This window comes from Balaenoptera physalus (assembly GCF_965194825.1).
Source record: "Balaenoptera physalus genome assembly, chromosome: 3".
Lineage (NCBI taxonomy): Eukaryota > Metazoa > Chordata > Mammalia > Artiodactyla > Balaenopteridae > Balaenoptera > Balaenoptera physalus.
Genome location: NC_138890.1, coordinates 138,384,716 through 138,399,962, shown reverse-complemented (window position 1 = coordinate 138,399,962; position 15,247 = coordinate 138,384,716). Strand labels below are relative to the sequence as shown.

General features: G+C 37.3%; 1 long non-coding RNA gene across 1 annotated transcript in view; it reads right to left on the bottom strand.

Moving 5' to 3' along the window:
• LOC309657937 overlaps positions 1–15,247 on the bottom strand; it is a 1,158,638-nt gene that overhangs the window by 1,034,635 nt on the left and 108,756 nt on the right. The gene's annotated exons all lie outside the window — the stretch shown is intronic.

The window sequence follows — 15,247 nt, the reverse complement described above, 5'->3', positions numbered from 1 at the left end:
AGGAGAAAAGGAAGCCTGGATGATGCAGTTTGAATAGTTTTGCCTCCCAGAGCAGGGGAGAGGAGAACAGAAAATTGACCTAGGGAAGCAAATGGAAAATGGTAGCCAACATATCCACTTGTTGGTTATATTACCTGAGACATATTACTTCTGTCTCTGTTTCATCATCTCTCAAATCCAGCTAATAATAGTATCTTCTTCATAGGAATATTGTGGAAATAATATATGAAAATAGCTAGAAAATCATAACTACTCAATAAAACTTAGCTATTATTTTTTTCCAAGTCAGTTTTTTTAAAATAAAAATTGTCAAAGTAATTCAGGCTATGAGATGTGGAGAGGATAACTTGGGAAGCTGAAAATTTGGAAGAGATTCAAAACATAAAGGCCTAAACATATACAGCAGTGTTAACACTAAATGGAACATTACTTTAACATTTTTTTTTTGCATTCCTCCAAAAAACACTTTTCAGATTATGCAAAGCAATTCTTTCTTAGTTGTACAATGTGTAAACAAAGTCTCTAGTTTTAATCTCCCAAGAGCAGAGGCATCAAATTCTTTCACATTCATAGCTAGTTGGGGGTCTGTGATCTGAACACAGAAAAATGGCTCCCCAAAGATGCCCAGGTCCTAATTCTTAGAACCTGTGAATATGTTACCTTATACTGCACAGGAACTTTACAGCTAGGATTAAGTTAAGGATCTTAAAATGAAGAGATTATCCCGGATTACCCAAGTGGACCCAAAGTAACCACAGGGTTCCTGAGGAGAGGAAGGCAAGAGGGTCAGAGTAACAGAAAGCAACGTAATGACAGAAGCAGAGGTTTGAGTGACTTGAGGAAGGGGTGACGAATCAAAGAATGCATGTAGTCTCTAGAAGCTGGAAAAGGCAAAGAAACGGATTATCCTCTAGAGCCTCCAGAGGAATGCAGCCCTGTAGACACCTTGTGTTTAGAACTTTAGCTGTAGAACTATAAGGTAATACACCTGTGTAATTTTAAGGCACTAAGTTTGTGGTCATTTGCTACAGCAGAAATAAGAAACTAAACAGGGTCTCTGCTAATTGTTGCTTTCTGACATCCCAGATCCATTTTCCACCCTTTCCTGTTTGGGTCTGTGCCATAGGAGGCTAATCTTTGGCTTCTAGCTGAGATCAGTGAATGGAGGCACGGGCAGGAATGGGGAAGGCGAAGAGAGACGCTGGAGTATTTATCCCTGCCCCGCCCACAGATCACTGCATTTTTGGCCTTTGATGGTGTCTCCCTACAGCCCCCATTCATAATAGGTATCCTGACTTCCACAGCTTCAGGACCCTAGGCCTAGGGCAGGTCACACCCCACGGTGGCTAGTCCCAAATGCTTCACTACCCCTGTTGGTTCCCTTAACCCTGCCCATACTTCCCTAAATCCTTAATAATTCTCCGGTTAAGCCCTTTGAGTGTGCCATTTCTTTGCTGCTGGTAAACTGTCTGATTCAATACAGAATATCTTTTTCATACTATTCATTTAAGACTCAATTAGTTGAGTCTTACATTTTCCTTGAGGTGCTCTGGAAGAATACCAAGCATAAGAAAGTTCAAGACAGTGTAATCGTCTACCAGTAATTAAAATTATAATTTGTTCATCTTTTGAATTGAGTTATAACATGTCTGTCCCCACTTTAGAAAAACTGAATCCTCCTTCACTTAAAAAGCCCACAAAAAGTGTTACCAAACATACCTTTAGAGAGTAAATACTTTCAAGTGTTTTAGGCACTTTAAACTATTTAACAAAGGCACAAAGAAGAGCGGAGAGAAATGCTTTTCATGAAGTAATACAGTTCATTGCAATACTGAAGGTCAATCAGATAGACATAACAGATCATTACAGGAATAAATAAATGGTAACTAGAATTTAAGGATTTAATTTTTAAAATGTATGTGCCCATCAAGAGCACATTTATTTTGTTTATAATCTATCAAAACTATTATTTAACATGGTTGCTTTTAGAAACTATATAAATGAAATGTCAAATATCTGGATTGATCAAAAATATTTAGTCAATCTTCAGGAGATTTGCTATAATATGGAAAATAAGTATCCAAAATGACTGATATCTGAAATGCATTTGTCACTTTATGTCTAGATTATTAAATGTGTGTATATATATATATATATATATATATATATATATATATATATATACACTTAATAATGTATATATATACTTAATAATATATGTATAATTAATATATATTATATATATATATACACTTAATAATTATATATACTCTTAATTAATACACTTAATTACACCTAAGTGAGAGTTGGTCAAAGTTGCCAGAAGAAGAAACTTTCTTCTCTACATGCTTAAATCACAAACATTCACACTTTATTGAATTAGACAAATTAGGTAAAGAAATAAGATAGCATAATTTAAAGAACCCTCCACCAGTCCCCTCAAATTGGTCAAATAACTGTATTTCAAAGAAATCATGAAATCCTCTCTCCTTTTGGAAAATATCAAGTCCTACAAGATTAATTTGTGCTGTACAGGCAGATGATGAAAGATTCTGGGAAATAAAGCCAAAGTGGGCTTGAGATTTCTCACATCAATTAAAATTGTTTTCAGTTACCATTTTGCTACAGAGTCTACCCCAACTCAACTCTTTCCACATTGTTCACAGATGAATGTCACAAAGGAGAACAGAGAACTGAGGATGACTGCAGACACATTAGTGCTCTTGGAAATGCCACAGAGTCTTACATATAGAGACACGATAGTGTCAGTTTTACAGTCTCACTGAAACAAGGATACAAGAACAGGCTTCACTCTCTAGATATTGCATACTATAAAAAAAAAAAAGCCTCAAATCAAAGGGTTGTGAAAATACAAAATTAACTAAATACACACACTAAGATTATAATTTTAGCACTTGCATTTAACTATAAAATAGGCTCCTGTCGGGCTTCCCTGGTGGCGCAGTGGTTGAGAATCTGCCTACCAATGCAGGGGACACGGGTTCGAGCCCTGGTCTGGGAAGATCCCACATGCCGCAGAGCAGCTGGGCCCGTGAGCCACAATTACTGAGCCTGAGCATCTGGAGCCTGTGCTCCGCAACAGGAGAGGCCGCGACAGTGAGAGGCCCTGCGCACTGCGATGAAGAGTGGCCCCCGCTTGCCGCAACTAGAGAAAGCCCTCGCACAGAAACAAAGACCCAACACAGCCATAAATAAATAAAAATTAAAAAAAAAAAAATAGGCTCCTGTCTCTACAGGCTTATTCAGAGCAGAAAAGATTCATACATACATTGTCTGCACTAATTACTTGTTTGAACTACCCTAAGCTGCCTTCATTAGAGTCACTGGTACTCGTTAGTAAAACATAACGTGCTTGAAGTGTACAAGTATGGATGAATGCGTGCCCTTCCAAGTTCAATTTAACATTTTTACATAATATTGTAATAAATAATTTGTACTTTACAAGAGAACTAAAAATAGGACTTTAATTAATATATATGATAATTTGTCTTTGGTATGAGGTATCAGTGCCTCTTTAACTTGATGTGTACTATATTGTAATATACATGGAATCTACATTATAGTAGTGTAATATATTACACATTACATCATGGATAGTACTTATAAAATCTATGCACAACATTCATAAATATGTGCTTATATTAGTATTTTTGCATGTTGTATATATATATAATATTCCTCTGGCATCTCTAAGAAAACAACAAAGCTATATATTTCTACATGGCTAGAAAAATTATAATCATCAGCAATCTACCAACTAGCAATTATGTCTTTAGTGTATTTCCCATTCTAAAGTCTTTTGCCACTTGAACAGGAACATACATCTACAATGTCCTTCCTAATGCTACTACTATATACCATCAATGATAATAACTATAGTACTAATAATGATAGTTATACTGCCTTAACTACAATGCCTATAGAACCAAACTGCTTTCTATTTACAAATTATTTTCACATCCATTACCTTATTTTGTTTACATCAACCTTGTGATATTCAAATATAATCTTTAATGATAGAGGTATGCATTGCAGGGGGTAGGAAAGAAAAATTAGATCATATCTCATTTATCTCTTGCAAGTAAGGGTTACACTTTACGTTCCCTGTGAATAGACTTTCATGCATGAGTGCCTTTATGAAATCTTAAGCAGATACCTTCAAAATGGGTTTTCTGGGTTGGTGCTTGAAAACCAACCAAACATCAGCTGATATGCGGCTGCCTCAACCCATCGGGCGCATCAGTTGAGAGCAATGAGGGTATCTGACCGGCCACATGAAAACAGGGAACAAATCTAGAATGCACAAGCCAGGGCTGAGAGAACAGGACCTACTGCATGATAGTCCAGATCACAATGTTGGGCGCTAGAGCTCAGTCAGGATCAGTGTGGGTATCCAAACAACATCCACAGAGTTCAGAGTTTGGCAGGATGGCTCCTTAGGCATGCAGACCACAGTACTATAAGAAGTGGAAGGTCAGGGAGCCTGATTCCTCCAGCTCCATTTTTCTTTCTCAGGATTGCTTTGGGTATTTGGGGTCTTTCACGTTTCCATACTTACAATAGTGAAGACATGGAAGCAACCTAAATGTCCATCAACAGAGGAATGGATAAAAAAGATGTGGTACATATATAGAATGGAGTATTAGCTGTAAAAAAAAGAATGAAGTAATGCCATTTGCAGCAACATGGATGGAGCTAGAGTTTATCATACTAAGTGAAGTAAGTCAGATAAAGACAAATATCATATGATATTGCTTATATGTGGAATCTAAAAAAATGATACAAATGATATTTACAAAACAAAAACAGACTCACAGACTTCAAAAACAAACTTCTGGTTACCAAAGGGCAACTGTGGGGTGGGGGAGGCATAAATTAGGAGTTTGGGATTAACATATACACACTACTATATATAAAATAGATAATCAATGGGGACCTACTGGATAACACAGGGAACTCTACTTAATATTCTGTAATGACCTATATGAGAAGGGAATATGAGGAAGAATGGATATGTATATATGTATTGTGTGGGCCACAAAGTGCCTTCGGTTTTTTAGTAAAAATAAAAGACACATTTTTCATTTTCACCAAGAACTTTATTTAACAACGTATTCACCCTTTTGTTCCACTACTTCTGCCATTTTTCAGGCAACTTCATAATTCCATCTTCCCAAAACTTATCTTTTTGAGCAAAGAACTGTTCCAGGTGCCTTTTACTGTCTTCCAGGGGATTGAAAATTTTTCCATTAAGAGAATTTTGTAAAGACCTAAATAAATGGAAATCCGAAGGTGCAATATCTGGTGAATACAGCGAATGAATCAGAACTTCCCAGCCAAGCTGTAACAGTTTTTGCCTAGTCATCAAAGAAACATGCGGTCTTGCGTTATCCTGATGGAAGATTATGCGTATTCTGTTGACTAATTCCGGGCGCTTTTCGTTGAGTGCCACTTTCAATTGGTCTAATTGGGAGCAGTACTTGTTGGAATTAATCGTTTGGTTCAACGGAAGGAGCTCATAATACGGGACTCCCTTCCAAGCCCACCATATACACAACATCACCTTCTTTGGATGAAGACTGGCCTTTGGTGTGGTTGGTGGTGGTTCATTTCACTTGCCCCACAAGCTCCTCCATTCCACATTATTACAGTATCCACTTTTCATCGCCCATCACAATTTGTTTTAAAAACGGAACGTTTTCATTACATTTCAGTAGAGAATCGCATGTGGAAATATGGTCAGGAAGGTTTTTTTTCACTTTACTTACGTGGAACCCAAACATCAAAGCGATTCACATAACCAAGCTGGTGCAAATGATTTTCAACGCTTGATTTGGATATTTTGAGTATGTCGGCTATCTCTCGCGTGGTTTAGTGTTGATTGCTCTCAATTATTGTTTCGATTTGATTGCTATCAACTTCAACTGGTCTACCCGATTGTGGAGCATCGTCCAATGAGAAATCTCCAACACGAAACTTCTTAAACAACTTTTGACACGTTTGACCAGTCACAGCACCTTCTCCATACACTGCACAAATCTTTTTGTGCGTTTCAGTTGTGTTTTTACCTGTCTTGAAATAATAAAGCATAATATACCGAAAACATTGCTTTTTTTCTTCCATCTTCAATATTAAAATGGTTACACAAAAATTCACCAATTTTGATGTCTTTTTTAAAATTCACATTGATATGACAGCTGTCACATACAATCTAACAAAATTGTTTCGAATGAAGTTAAAGACAACTAAGTGATACTAGAGCCATCTTATGGAAAAAAACAAACAAAACTTTTGGCCCACCCAATATGACTGAATCACTTTGCTGTATGCCTGAAATTAACACAACATTGTAAATCAACTATACTCCAATATAAAATAAAAATTAAATTTAAAAAAAAAGAAGTGGAAGGTGTGCTAAAAATCAACTTGCTTCATCATTCTGCCTTCTCAAGAGACCACAGAGCCTACTCCCTTTTCCTTTGATTCACCGGGTAACCTGGATATGAAGTGGCATATGAAGTAGATAGAACACCTGGCGGGAACAAGGACCAGGAAACTGAATAATGAACTGGGTGTCTTTTGGCTGCTAAACTGATCTATGGTAATTGCTTACTCACCTCTAGCAGAGACTTGATGTAAACACATGTTCTATGGCACCTTTCCAGGAGTTTTGGAAAGGAAAGAAGGTACAGTATTGTGCTTATATTACACCTTTTCAACAACTTTAAATAGATTTGTGGAAGATTTCATCCTTTGAATACTGAAATTCAATCTAAACACTCAGAGATAACTTTCATTTTCTAACTTTTTCCCCCAAGAAATTACAAGTCATCCTAAGTAATTTAGACAAGCAACCCACAGTCCCTTTCAGATAACTCTGTAACTACTTTGTAGACAAGGCTTACAACACTTACTTGAAAGACCAGGAATGTGAAAAATACACATGACTCCAGTTGGAACTTCAGAATGAACTTCAAAGGGCTCTCTTTCTCTAACAGAAAAATGAGAAACCAGGCTGGTTGGCTCTGGTAGAATCTCACTTACCCCAACTTTAGAGAGAAAAATCATTAGAGCCCAGATCTATTTTGGACCAAGGATATTTCGATTACTAGACAAGAATGCTATAAACGCTAGAGAGAATTGAACTGTTCTTCATTTGGTTTCAGTTGGAAGTATTTATTTGCCCACCCAAAAAGTTTCCCAAAATATAGCTTATTGAGATTATTAAAAAAGATAAATATTTAGAAGGACACAACATACTCAGCATATTTTTAGAAAATGTTGTTGATATTAGCAGCAGCAGTTGGTTGTTTATACAACTGTGAAACAAAGACCAATCAAGATAAATCCTACAAGTTCTAACTAGTATACTGATTCAGGATGTGATAGTTAGTAATACTTTCTCTTAACAAAGTATATATAAATTATATATTATAAACATGTCTATAGATACCTTTAGAGTAATGCTTTCTCTTAAAAAGTATATATATGAGACATATATAAAACATGTATTTCATATATGTTTGTAGGTGTGGTGTGTGTGTATCCCACCAACATAGGATATTTTCAGACAATATTGAAATGTCTCAAAGTCTAGAATTATCAACTACATTATGATCCTACATATATAATTATGCATGTGATGGATAGTTTATAAGTGTTCTATCTCCAAATCAATGCAATATATTACCTCATTTGTATCTTTTTTTTTCTCTCAGTAGATAGATTCTCTGGGAGAATGAGAAAAGCAGTTCCTGACATCTGTGAACTTAGTCTGACACAGCTGGGGCTCAGTATTGCTAGGAGCTGGCCTGGCCCTCACACCTAAGGCTCAGTGTTCTCCTGTTTGACCCACCAAAACAGTCTCACAGATATCAACATGAAGCGAGGTTTCTCTGTGACTCTAAAGACCAAGACCACTTCATAATTTTGTCTACTCACAAGACAAAAGCCAAGTCACTGTACAAACCACAGAAATATCAAATATCTCCTGGCTCACTTAAGTGAGCGCTGCTTCTTTAGCAATGACAGCTTTATTTTCCTTCTGGTCTTCCCTCCTTCTAGAAAAGATTGTTAAGATACCCAATCACCAAATTATCCCCACTTTCTGATAGCATCCAATCCAGAGTGTGCAAACCCCCATTGCTTTGAACCCTCCCCCCAAATCACCCAACTAAAGTACAAATCCTCAATTCTTTCTAATACCCTTTTATCAAGACACTCCCAAGTTCTCCATGGTGTGCAGTCTCTCTTGCAGCAATGAACAATAAACCCGACTTGTTCTACTACAAGTGAATTCCTGGTGGTCTTTGGATGGAAGGCATTAACAGACATAAAAATCCTACAACAATATTATGCATCACATGATTAATTTTTTAATAAATATAGATGTGTTATATATGTATAAAATATAATTAAACGTTTTATTATATATGTAATACATGCATATGGGAGTGTGTGTCTGTAAATGCACAGAAAAATGACTGTGACTAACAGCCTCTACTCTTAGGGAATGAAGAGGTATTGGGGTGTTTGAAAGAGGGTTTTCGCTTTTGACTTTTTTTTAAAATTTACAAACATATGTTTTTGTATTAATTTTGAAATTACTTTTTTTTACTCAGTTATTTCTTTATATATTTTCCCTTACATTTCCAGAGATTGTAACAGTTAGGAATTGTACTTGGTTGTAAGTATCAGAGATGTGTCTGTCTATGGTGAAAGAAATGAGGGGTTTATCCTCTGAATGTAAAGGAAGCCCATGGGCAGAATTCTAAGACAGCCTCCAAGATTCTCAGCCTCCTGCTATACGTGCCTTTTGACTGTGGACAGGACCTGTGAATATTATGGGATGTCACTCCAGTGATTAGGTTACAGTATGTGGCAAAGGCAAAAGGACTTTGCAGATGTAATTAAGGTCCCAAATCAGTTGATTTTTGAGTTAATCTCAAGGGAGAGTTCATCTCCCTTCATCAGGTGAAAGCCCTTAAAAGAAGGACTCTTCTTCTAAAAGAAGCCCTTCCTGAAGAGAGAGATTCTTCTGCTGGCCTCGAGGAAGCTAACAGACATGTTGTGAACTATGGAGATGGCTACATGGTGAAGTCCTGAACTAGATGTTGAGAGTAGTCCCTGGCCGACAGCTAGCATGAAAATGGAAACCTCAGTCCTACAACTGCGAGGATATGAATTCTGCCAACAACCTGAGTGAGCTTGGAAGCAGATTCTTCCCTCAGTCAAGCCTCCTGATGAGAATGCAGCCTGGCTGAAACCTTGACTGCAACCTTGCGAGACCTTGAGGAAAGGACCCTAAGTGGGTCCTTTGCTCAAGGACCTAGGCCATGCCCAGACTCACGACCCAAGGAAATTGTGAGATAATAAACAGGTGTTGTTTTAAGCTGATAAATTTGTGGTCATTTTTTATGCAGCAATAGATATCTAGCACAACATTTCAGAGATGGTATCATGGCTCTAGAAAATAATCAGAGATCCAGGAAACTCTTCCACCTGCTCACTGTGCCTGGCTTCTTCCTCATGGTCATCCCAAAGATACAATATGGCTGCTGGAGCTCCAGCCACAATGCCCAAGTTCCAATCAAAGAGAAGAGGGGAAATAAGAGCAAGAGAGATGCATGCTAGTTGTCTGCTACCCTTTAAATAGTTTTCCCACAAGACCCACACATATACCTCCACTTACACCTTGCTGGCCACTCCTACCTACAAGAGAGGTTAGGAAATAGAGTGATTTAGCTGGGAATATATCCAACAGGCAAACAAACAAACACCAAACAGGATTCTATTAGCAAGGAAGAAGCGGGGTGGGAGAGGAATGGATATTGTGAGCAAACAGCAGTCTCTTCCACAGAGAGAAAAGGAAAAAAAAATTGTTCTGGCAACAGCCTTTCAAATGTTCTTTTTTTCTGCCACAAAAGTTTTCTGGGAGGGTGAGCAAAATAGATGAAGGGTGTCACAAGGTGCAAACTTCCAGTCTTAAAATAAATGTCTTGGGGATATAAAGTACAGCATGGTGACTACAGTCAATAATACTGTATTGCATATTTTGTAACTTTGAACGGTGATGGGAGAAACTAGTATGAAGAAAGGTTTCTAGGCAATACTAGTGTTCTTGATCTTGCTCCATCTCCTCTGCCCTCAAGTGCCTCATACCCTTCTCTGACTTTAAGGGAGGTATGTGTTCACCCATGTGGTACAAGTCCTGCCCTGTGGAGAGACCCACAAATATAAGCTACAGGCAAAGAAACTAGCTGATCCCTTCCCTCGTGAGTGATGTTTAAACCCCAAATCCAAAACATGGAGACATAAATCTTACATTTAAGCACTGCCACATTAAATCATTTCTCTTTCCCCTTCTTTCCACCCCACAGAAGGGCCTGTGTGTGTCTGAGTGATTAAAGATAGAACCAATGTGATTACTTGAAGATCAGAAATAGAGGTCAGCTCACAGCAACTTAAGTTGACAAGGAAGAAGTGAGCTGGGGATGTGCTAGAGACCCATCCACAGGGACAAAAAGAGGGACGTGGCAGCCTGTCTAGAAAGCCATGGGCTGCAGCCAGGAGTTGAAGGCAGTGCCTGAAGCGTGTGAAGAGCTCAGACATAAATCAGGCTGACTTTAGGACCTGCTGGGTGACAGAACCAAGTGTCCAAGAATACTGTTCATGGGAGCCACACACTGACATCTGGAGGAGTTCAGCCGAAGGCAGCAACGTTCATCTGGCTGGGAGACCATTAGATAATTCACCAAAGATCTGTAGATAGCCAATGGTTTATAATAATGGACTGGATGTGGACTCTCTGTTAAGACTTTCTGATAGTGATGGAAAGACGTATGCCTAAACAAAGTAGAAAGTGATGTATCATAAAAAATTATCAACAAAGTGCTAAAAATGATAGAATTAATTTGACATTGGGGAAAGCAGGATATTTGAGAAACCTTCTTGAAAGCATATCTTGGGATCCTCCCTAATAGTGATAGTACAAGAGGAAGGGAAAGTGCTTAAAATTATAGAATTAGGCAATAGAAAATTCAGATTGGTGTACCTGATCAACTGCTGACAAAGCTCCAATCAGGGCAATGGCTGAGGTTAAGTTCCTTTTCTCCTCAAGCACCTTATTTCATCATGTACAATGCTGTGCATTTGTCCTTTCCCCTATCACCTCATTGTAAAAAGGATATAGGAATGATAATAATAAAGAATGGGGCAACACAATACTTCAAGCTTCTTTCTTGAGGTTGATTTTTTAAGAGATTTATTGAAGTATAATTGATGAACAATAAACTGCACATATTTAAAGTATATAATTTGGTAAGCTTTGATATACACCAGTGAAACTATCACCACCATCAAGATAATGAAACTCCAAAAGTTTCCTTAAAGGTCCTTTGTAATCCCTCCCTGCCTCCCCTCCATTACCTGTCCCATCCCCAAGCCCCTACTTCTCCAATTTCTGTCACTATACATTAGTTTGTATTTCCTAGAATTTTATATAAATGGATTCATACAGTGTGTCCATTTGTTGGTTTTACTTCTTTCACTCAGCATATGTATTTTGACTTTCATCCATGTAATAGCATGTATCAATAGTTCATTCCTTTTCATTGCTGAGTTGTATTCCATTGTATATCACTCATTTTTAGATCCACCATCTTTGTTTCCCTTTTGACATCTTCCTTCCTCTTTTCTTATTGTCAACCTGCTTATTATAGAAACTTTCATAATAAGACAAAAGGGTAAAGGAACAGGGAAAAAAATCACCTACAGAAAGCTTTGATATTTGAAATAAAAACCAACAGACAAAACTAAACAAAAACCTCTGAAGACTAAAAAGCCGTTTATGAATGTCAAAGAAGTAAATCCTTACAAGAGTTATTCGGTGTCCCTTGATAGATACTGGGGGAGGGTTGTGGTGCTATTTCAGTCTTGGTAGCCTTGCCTAGAGCTAACGTTTAGAGCTACCTGTTCAGTCCTTCAAAGGCCGTTATGTAAATGTTTTACTTACACAAAGGATGTCTTAATGAGGAGAGGTTATGAAATGAGGCAACATGCTAAATCTAGTAAGATAAGGGATATACATGAAAAGTCTTGAAGATCCACAGGCTAATAGCAACCAATAATCTTTATAAATCCGTGTTACTCCCCAAAGTGAATGGCATGAGCGCTGAGAGGGAATGCAATTTTGATTACCATGTGTTATCAGAAGTATTTCTACTGTTAAACTACAAATAATTTTTCTTTTTTTTTTTGAACATTAAAAATCCTTGTGTCTTCCATCTGCCATGGGATAAGCTCAGCAGCTGCTTCTTTTAGCCTAGCAAAGATCAACCTGACCTTGACCAATCAGCTTGTACTTTGAAGAGTGTACTTTGTGAAACATGTGAGTAGAGAAGTATTCATGCTTGGCAGAATTTGCTGTCTCTTCTGCTCAGTATTTTACCATGATTAATCCCCATCCATCTCTCTTCACTGCTGCTGCCACTGCCGAAGATGACGCTGTCAGTCTCATATTTCTTCTCTATAGCAGACGCCTTTCAAATGTTGTTGGATTCTGGCTGGGTATGACATTTTATGGGGCACTGCTGCCTCCAATCAGGCTTTTATGGGCTTGTTGGTTTGTGCACATGTGCAGACATTCTGACCCCATGACCTCCGGAATAGATTCTGAGAACAACTGTATCTGACCATTCCAACATTTTGGACATCCCAACTCCTCCCAAGGGCAGGGGTGCGAAGAGTGTTCCCTTGTGGTTTGGGCTTACGTTCTTCTCACATCAGAAGAACTAGTCTAGGAGAATGTGAAGCCAGGTCAGAAATGCTAACAGAGCAACGATTTTGCTGGCAGCCCTTCAAGTTCCCTGGCACGAATTTGAACACAGGGTAGTTTTTTCACAACATCTTTCTGTTCTTATTATGGTTTAAGTGAGCAGTTCCAAATATGTGAATCACACTTTCTGGTATAATCCAATCTGTAGAAAGGGCAATGACTGACAAAAACTCTGGAAAACTTTGAAGCCATTTCATAAAATTCCTTCTCAGATCTAGTCCTTTCTCCTTTCTGAGGCCTGAATCTTGTTGTTAAATGAAAATAGTTACATTAAAAAAATGTAGGAATCCCTTCTGTGGTATTTCTAGTAATTTTAGTTTGTATTTTCTGTGCTGATTCAGTTTAACAATAGTGAGTTTACTTTTGGTAAGCATTCTAGCATAAGACATTTAAAGATGCAGTACAACTTTTTAAAATGATTGCCAAATAGTCTATAAAAAATCTCCCCCCTTCAATCAGAGTTTTAAAGTATAAATGCCAGATTAAAATAATTATAAAGTCTATTTTTTCCCAAATTCCATCTACTGCTAGTAAAGATCTGGGTGCCAGATGAACTGGGTCATCAAGGCCTGTTCCTTTCTTTTGTTCCTCTTGACATTTACTCCACTTTTTCCTTTTCCTCAATAAGCTTTCTCTTACCCTTCTCAAAATTGAATACTTTTCTCTTCTTAGTCTAACATCTATTTTCGTCCTCTCTTTTGATGGCTGATAAAGTCATGTACACTCAATTCTTTCTCCACCACCATATTCAAAGAAGTGATGTTCGACCCACTTACCTTTTCTTCCACTTTGAGAGCTGTACTCATGTTTCCTCCTCACTACTGGCATAATTCAAAACAATATACTTGCCCTGGCACAGCATATCCAAAATCATGTCAGCAGATCTGCAATGACTTGGGTACAGGATTATGGAGAGGCACATCATGTGATGTTTGGGACAGCTAAATCAACATCTCAGGATTGGAAGAAACACACCATCAAGACCTAAAAAGATACGACTTCTATTTTGTCAAAAACAATAGGAGATTCCAAAGCCAATGAAACTTATCCAGCACTTCTCGTCACTATCCCCAATGGTTTGTGCAGCTCATAAAAAGGAGAGTGAATAATAAATTGTAACACTGAGCCAAGAAGACAAAATAGCACATTGTACCACATTCTGAAGTAAGACATAATTTGAGTCCTGATATTCAAGTGAAAGTCAGCAGGATGCTAGTTATAGGTAATAATATAATATCTGATTTAGCATTACAGTTGATGCAGTGATCTTCCTAGGCTATTACATATATCTAGTGAGTGTGGGGAGGATTCTTAAAAATGACAAAGCATTAATTTAACTACATTCAAGTGAGAGCACACATGATATAACAGTTCAATGTTTTTATAACTAGACTGAACACTCTGATAGCAGAGTGCATAGCTACATATTTGTTACTCATATGAATCTTATTACTATATTTTGATAATAGACCCTAAGTAGACATTACAGAAAGTAATACTTGTTCTTTCACTATATGAATGTCTTGTAAATTATGAGATGGTAAAACTATCTAGTTATATTAATATATTAATATTTACATTTAAATAAAGAAGAGCACAATACTGTCAAACCACAAAAGTTAATTGTAGTCATTCCTTAAGCATTATCTAGGACTTATTCATATTTTAATTCTTGTTGATATGATATGATTGGAAATTTCAGAATAGTAAGTGGTAAAATACATATTTTAAATGCACAACTGAAATAAAATGAGACTGTGCAAAACAGAAGGGTATTTCTTTATAGAATTAACCTGTAGCAAACTAGTTATGGACCATGATGTTTGATGGGATTTTGGTCTATGAAGTTTCAGATTTTGTTCTTATTACAAAGCACCCTGAATATTATTTTGAAGACTGCTAATTATTTTCTTGGAAGGAGGGTGTTATGTGTACTCTGAAACAGCATTTCAAACATTTCTTTCTGGAATTATATTAAAATATTAAATAATGTTATCATTAGCACATAATTATACATAATTATACATAAAACATATGCTATATACTTTTAATGTTCTTCATATGTCTGTGAGGTATATACAATCCACACACAAGGTCAGTTAAAATAGACCTGTCCTACCATTGTTACCTTTTTGCCTTAATTTTTTTTCATTTTTGGATTGAATTTTGTACAATGGAGGCATTCCGGATACAAGTCAACAACAGAGAACTGAGAAAACGCAACAAGGTAATTGTTACCTCTTGCCTGATGAACTCTTAAATCAACAAAGGAGTCCGCTTCTCCAGCTAATCAACGCATGTGGGTCCCCCGCCTGACAGAAGAGCACAGAAGTGAATCTACGCTGCGGGGTTTCTCTCGTTTTCCAATTCAAACATTTGCCACACAAAGTG